The 7965-nt window shown below is 45.5% G+C and overlaps 1 protein-coding gene across 1 annotated transcript in view; it reads left to right on the top strand.

The window, feature by feature from the left end:
• Positions 1-7965, top strand: part of NELL1 (neural EGFL like 1) — a 326301-nt gene that overhangs the window by 139372 nt on the left and 178964 nt on the right. The window lies entirely within an intron of this gene.

Here is a 7965-nt window from a genome sequence, read left to right as displayed (position 1 = left end):
TTCTCTATTTATGAGTCGCTTGGTTTATATCAATTTTATGGTCCGCCGGTTCTTAAAGGAGAGAAAAACAACAAAATGACAAAATCCGGAACGAGGACTTTATGGGGAGAAAAGAAAGCCTTGAAATCTGTATTCTGTCGCTCTCTTTGGCACATACATCAAATTTTCCCGAGCTGTCCTACACGGAATGAACGCTGATGAGCGCTCAAAGAATGTTGTTTACGGGCACAACATTGCGACGCTCCCCGTGGCTCATAACTCTCAATTTGCGCCGACGGAGATACGGGTTAAACAATCCAGCACCCCAAATCTGGTCGGAAATGTTTTTATGGCGCCCATTTCATTATTCGTGAAGCGGAATGTAAACTCTGAATTGTGTTTACTTTGTATATATTTTATTTTTCATGCGTTCGGGAAACAAAACAGACGCCGCGCAAAGTAATTCCACTCGTATCTTATCGGGAGAATCGTTCCACCGCAATAACAATGTTTTATGTCTTCACCGCGCAAACTTCCCGCGTCTGTGAAGGTTCCCCGTCATCCGGGTCATGGAATGGCCGGGAGATAACGTGATACGTGTACGAGGCTGAGCGCCACATCCTGAAATAAAGTATTTACACCAAACAATTGGAGGAGTCACTGTTCAGGTGCCATGAGGGTGCACAAAGCAGGATGTAATGTAAAGTAACCAGGGCTGCCATTAGATATCTCGGGGGCCCAGTACACCCCTACCTGACAGGGCCCCCCAACTAATCATCGGCATCGCGCTCTGCCTACACTGCACCCCCGTTCCTATTTTGCTCACCTCTGCACCTCTGGAATCCTCCTTTCTACTCTTCTCACCTCTATACCAGATGCATTCCTCTTCCTACTCTGCTCACCTTTGCAACCCTGCTGCCTTTTCCTACAGTGCCTGCCTCTGTGCCCCCTGCACCCCTCTTCCTACACTGCTTACCTCCTGCTCCCCCTGCACTCCTCTTCCTACTCTGCTCACCTCTGAACCCCCTGCATGCTTCTTCCAACAGTGCCTTCCTCTGTGCCCCCTGCACCCCCCTTCCTACACTGCTTACCTCTGCTCACCCTGCACTCGTCTTTCGACACTGCTCACCTCTGCACCCCCTGCATTCCTCTTCCTACACTGCTCACCTCTGCACCCCCTGCATGCCTCTTGCTACACTGCTCACCTCTGCACCCCCTGCATTCCTGTCCCTACTCTGCTTCCCTCTGCACCCCCTGCATGCCTCTTGCTATAGTGCTCATCTCTGCATCCCCAGCATGCCTCTTCCCTTCCTACGCTGCTCATCTCTGCACCCCCTGCATTCCTCTTGCTACAGTACACACCTCTGCACCCCCTGCATTCCTGTCCCTACTCTGCTTCCCTCTGCACCCCCTACATGCCACTTCCTACTCTGCTCTCCTCTGCATCCCCAGCATGCCTCTTCCTACAGTCCTCACCACTGCACTCACTGCAGCCCCCTTCCTACTCTGCTCACCTCTGCATCCCCTGCAAGCCCCTTCCAACACTGTTAATTTTACCCTCTGCATCCCTCTTCCTTCACTGCTCTGCACCCCCTGCCACAGGATCTCTATAGCAGCTGTAGTCACCACTCCAAGCTCGCTCCCGGGATGGACTACAATCTCCATACAGACAAGTAAACTAAACATGAGAGTGTAGCCCATCACAGGAGGGAGCTTGTAATAGATTATTCTCCGGTATTTAGGAGGACTACAGAACCAAGAGTGAGGGGCAAATTCCCTGCTAGTTGTCACCAGAACACGTGTCCCCATTGGAAGATTTCCCTTCCATTTCTGGCCTGGTGACAACTGTAACATTTTGGATTGCCACCACTTTCTGTCCAGGGGGCAATGGTCCTCCAGAACAAACAGAGAGGGTGAATCTGCCCATTGGGGACATAGATGGCAAGAATAACCTGACAGGGATTCAAGTCCATTCCCACTATATTTAAAACTAAAACATATCTTTGGCTTCAGGCTTAAATAAAATTAAATACGTTTTATTTTTTTACAAAATCTTCGCATTTTCTGAACGTTACTGTTCTGGAACATTCCTATGTACTGACATGGCACGGTGAACGCAGAAGGCTCTATATGAGTATGTGCATGGAGGGGGGGTCAGAGGTCATCCCGATGTGTTGGCGCCTCTGTGGCTTCATCTTAGTTGCTCTCACTTTGTTGCCGGTCGCAACAAAGTGAGATGGGTTGATTTGTAGCTGACTTTGTTCTCACCGGGAGCATGCTGGCAAGGGACATCAAAGACCATGATCAAGCCAATTAAAGAGAAAATTACAAATGATACGGAGTGTGGGTCGGGCAGGCGATGACGCGCGGATGTGGCGCCCATGCTGTGCCGCTTTATCTTCCTTAAAGCAAAAAAAAAAAAAAACACCACCAAGGCCTAGGGGTAATGACATGGTTCATTAGAGAAATCCATCGCTGCATTCAAAACCTTTTCTTATCAAAACAGACCATCGAGGTACCAGAGAATCCTCCTCTGAAATCAGGTCACATGATCCAAATGTTCTGCTTCCTCATTCATAAGTTGCAGCTTAAGCAGAGGGATCTCTGCAGAGGTTCTAGTTGGTGACATGTGATCTAGTCACATGACTCTTGGAGGAGATTAGCTCTGCATGGAATCGGGAGGTTCGTTGCTGTCGCCCAGACTTATGTTTGTGAAGGGTTGCGTGTATCCAGGTGCATGGTGTATCTAGGTGCATGGTGTATCTAGGTGCATGGTGTATCTAGTAGCAGATGTTCTGTAGTTTTGAAGGCATTTCATACCTTCGCCAAACCACTCCTTCAGTTCCGATGACTGCCATAAACATACCCCCAGGAACATATTCCAGCATTTATACCCCCATCTTATCAGGAACATAGTATTCCCCCCGCCATGTCAGGATCATACCCCAGTATTTATACTCCACCATACCAGAAACATACCCCAGCATTTATACCCCCACTATACCAGGACCATACCCCAGCATTTATACCCCCACTATACCAGTAACATACCCCAGCATTTATACCCCCACCATACCAGGACCATACCCCAGCATTTATACCTCCCCCATACCAGAAACATACCCCAGCATTTATACCCCCACTATACCAGTAACATACCCCAGCATTTATACCCCCACCATACCAGAAACATACCCCAGCATTTATACCCCCACTATACCAGTAACATACCCCAGCATTTATACCCCCACTATACCAGTAACATACCCCAGCATTTATACCCCCACTATACCAGTAACATACCCCAGCATTTATACCCCCACTATACCAGTAACATACCCCAGCATTTATACCCCCACTATACCAGTAACATACCCCAGCATTTATACCCCCACTATACCAGTAACATACCCCAGCATTTATACCCCCACTATACCAGTAACATACCCCAGCATTTATACCCCCACTATACCAGTAACATACCCCAGCATTTATACCCCCACTATACCAGTAACATACCCCAGCATTTATACCCCCACTATACCAGTAACATACCCCAGCATTTATACCCCCACCATACCAGAAACATACCCCAGCATTTATACCCCCACTATACCAGAAACATACCCCAGCATTTATACCCCCACTATACCAGTAACATACCCCAGCATTTATACCCCCACTATACCAGTAACATACCCCAGCATTTATACCCCCACTATACCAGAAACATACCCCAGCATTTATACCCCCACTATACCAGTAACATACCCCAGCATTTATACCCCCACTATACCAGTAACATACCCCAGCATTTATACCCCCACTATACCAGAAACATACCCCAGCATTTATACCCCCACTATACCAGAAACATACCCCAGCATTTATACCCCCACTATACCAGTAACATACCCCAGCATTTATACCCCCACTATACCAGTAACATACCCCAGCATTTATACCCCCACTATACCAGAAACATACCCCAGCATTTATACCCCCACTATACCAGAAACATACCCCAGCATTTATACCCCCACTATACCAGTAACATACCCCAGCATTTATACCCCCACTATACCAGTAACATACCCCAGCATTTATACCCCCACTATACCAGAAACATACCCCAGCATTTATACCCCCACTATACCAGAAACATACCCCAGCATTTATACCCCCACTATACCAGTAACATACCCCAGCATTTATACCCCCACTATACCAGTAACATACCCCAGCATTTATACCCCCACTATACCAGAAACATACCCCAGCATTTATACCCCCACTATACCAGAAACATACCCCAGCATTTATACCCCCACTATACCAGTAACATACCCCAGCATTTATACCCCCACTATACCAGTAACATACCCCAGCATTTATACCCCCACTATACCAGAAACATACCCCAGCATTTATACCCCCACTATACCAGAAACATACCCCAGCATTTATACCCCCACTATACCAGTAACATACCCCAGCATTTATACCCCCACTATACCAGTAACATACCCCAGCATTTATACCCCCACTATACCAGAAACATACCCCAGCATTTATACCCCCACTATACCAGAAACATACCCCAGCATTTATACCCCCACTATACCAGTAACATACCCCAGCATTTATACCCCCACTATACCAGTAACATACCCCAGCATTTATACCCCCACTATACCAGAAACATACCCCAGCATTTATACCCCCACTATACCAGAAACATACCCCAGCATTTATACCCCCACTATACCAGTAACATACCCCAGCATTTATACCCCCACTATACCAGTAACATACCCCAGCATTTATACCCCCACTATACCAGAAACATACCCCAGCATTTATACCCCCACTATACCAGAAACATACCCCAGCATTTATACCCCCACTATACCAGTAACATACCCCAGCATTTATACCCCCACTATACCAGTAACATACCCCAGCATTTATACCCCCACTATACCAGAAACATACCCCAGCATTTATACCCCCACTATACCAGTAACATACCCCAGCATTTATACCCCCACTATACTAGTAACATACCCCAGCATTTATACCCCCACCATACCCCAGCATTTATACCCCCACCATACCCCAGCATTTATACTCCCACCATACACCAGTATTTATACCGCCACCATACCAGGAACATACTTCAGCATTTATACCTCCCCCATACCCGGAGGAACCCCCAGTATTTATTCCCCGACCATACCAGCAAGATACCCCAACATTTATACCCCCATCATACCAGGAACATACCCCAGCATTTACCTTGACTAGTGACTAACTACTAATAGCTATTTTGCACAAATCTCAGTGTCAAGGTGGCCATCTTAGTAGAGGAGCAGGGCTTTGTTTCTTCATGTAGCTCCCTATATACTGAGCTTTGGGTGACGGGAGGACGCTAGTTTGTTTTCCTCCCGTGACCCTTAGAAGAACTATGGGGAAAAGCCCTGACCTCATAGTTCTCCTTTAAATGAGTACTATGAGGTCAGTGCTTTTCACTCACCTCATAGTTCTAGCCGACCTGTGACAATGAGACTGTCACAGGTCGGCTCAGTAGATCGGGAGGTGAGCGAACACATACCGGCGTTCGCTCGCCTCTCGATCCTGTCACAGCTCTCTGCCATGACAGGGGAGGGGCTGGAAACCCCTCTCCCCGCTCCGAACCGCCAGCGCTGACTGGCGGAACGGACAGGGGAGGGGGCGGGTACAGCTGGCTCTGCCTCTAGATAGGCAGAGCCAGCTGTCACTCACGCAGCTGGGCGGATCTCGACATCGATGTCGGGATCCGCTCCGGCTGCGGCGCCTCAGTATACCGCGAGCAGCAGCTCCCTATATACTGAGCTTAGGGTGACGGGAGGGCGCTAGTTTGTGTCCTCCCGTTACCCTAAGGAGAACTATGGGGAAAAGCCTTAACCACATAGTTCTCCTTTTAATGGACGATTGTTGGATTTCAACTTTTCGGGTTTCCTTGGACCGCTATCTGCCGGCAGTCTTGCCGTCTGCAGAAATCCAGGCGATGGATGTCGTTGACTTTGAGCGGATATTTTCCTTCATCCTCTGCAAACTGGAGTTTCTGTTTGAACGAGCGCCTATGAAGTACAAGTAGACTGTTTTGCTACATTGTGCGCGAGGAATGTCACCTTTTAATTAACTAATCAATGAAATTTCCATTCTCGCTGGGGATTATTAAAGCCGCACAATGCATTAAACATCGTTTGAAAATGAAGTAGCATTTCCGAAGCGCAGATAAAGCTTCTGTTCCTTTTTTTGTTTTGTTTTTTTTTTGTTTACGTATTTCAGAAGATTAAAAAAAAAAAAGAACGATTGACTTTTTTTTTCTCTCTTATCATGACGCCGATGCTAAATCACAACATATATTCGCTTGAAGCTTAAATAATTTAACTTCCTCAGAAAATAACATTTAGCTGAGGCCAGCAATCCGCGCTTTTTAATATTCCCCGGTCGCCGTTGTTTGCCAAATCCCATTTTTCAGATTAAAACACAAACTTTTTATGCATAAGGAGGAGGCTGTCGGCGAGCGGTTGCGTCGGCGTCCGGGAACGGTTATCTAAATTGTGGTTTTTTTTTTTCTTTCTTTGCTCTGAGATTGTACGAGAGGCGCAGATAGCGGCGATAACGGGGCAAAGTCACCGAATTTACACAAGGAAAATTGGTTTTCTTTAGAGAAGCGGAAACATGAATACTAAATGAATTGTTTACCTGCGTGCCAATTCGGTTTTAACCCTCGCTGGTCATGGGCACGGCGTGCAATGTCCCCGGGTACAGGGTCCCTAAAGCGCTGCAAGTGTTCAGCAAATTTACTACAATATCTTTCGAGAACCAAATGAAAAAAGCCAGAAGCAGGGGCGTAAACCAGGGCCGGATTTCCCACAAGGCCACCGAGGCCTGGCCTTGGGGCAGCAGGAAGTAGAGGGGCAGCACAGCCACTGGGTTTTTTTTTTTCCCCCTACATTTAGCCCCACTTCGGGTAAGCAGTGCTAAATGTAAAAAAAATATATAAACATTGATATAAAGTAAAAAATAATAAAATAAATACAAAAAAAATAAGAAATAATTCAAATTGAAAAACAAAAGTGATAAAAAGTAAAAAATAAATACAAAAAATAAAAAATAAGAAATAATTCAAATACAAAATAAATAAATGAGTGATAAAAAGTAAAAAAACAAACAAAAAATAAATAAAAAATAAGAAATAATTCAAATAAAAAATAAATAAATAAATGAGTGATAAAAAGTAAAATTATTATTTTTTTTTTTTAAATAAAGTAAAAGATAAAAAAATACAATAAAATCAAACCCCGCATCTGGTTGCCATTCCCCATTGGGGGCCGCATTGAGGAACCTTGGCCTTGGGGCAGCAGAGAGAGTAAATGGGCGTAACCGCAGATCATGGGGCCCAATAGCAAAATTTTAAAGATGATATTAAAATCAGGTAGCAGGAGAGGTGCCTGTGTAGTTTTCGCCCTGTATATCTGCTGCCAGCTCTTCTTGATTTAAAATGTCAGTGTCAACAACAACCTCTGCAATCCTTAATGGGGCCCCCTTCCAAACCTCGGACCCCATAGCAGCTGGTTCTCTTTTTAAGAGGCACCCTTATCACATCACCAATAATTAGAAGTTAGAACCAAATGAAAAAGCCAGAAGCAGGGGCGTAACCAGGGCCAGATTTCCCACAAGGCCACCGAGGCCTGGCCATGGGGCAGCAGGGAGTAGAGGGGCAGCACAGCCACTGTGCCAATTCAAATTAAAAAATAAAAGTGATAAAAAGTAAAAAAAATAATAAAATAAATACAAAGAATAAATGAATAAAATATAAGAAATAATTCAAAATAAAATAAAAAAAACAGCCAGACCTTTTTTTTGGTCCCTTAGGACATGTTTGAAAAGCACTGCAGTGTAGTATTGTAAGCACGGCTCCTTTTAGTCACGTGC

The sequence above is a fragment of the Nanorana parkeri genome, unplaced genomic scaffold (genome assembly GCF_000935625.1).
Source record: "Nanorana parkeri isolate BGI_ZX_2015 unplaced genomic scaffold, ASM93562v1 scaffold10, whole genome shotgun sequence".
NCBI classification, from domain to species: domain Eukaryota; kingdom Metazoa; phylum Chordata; class Amphibia; order Anura; family Dicroglossidae; genus Nanorana; species Nanorana parkeri.
The sequence above is the reverse complement of the archived record's forward strand: the minus strand, read 5'-3'. Positions and strand labels throughout refer to the sequence as shown.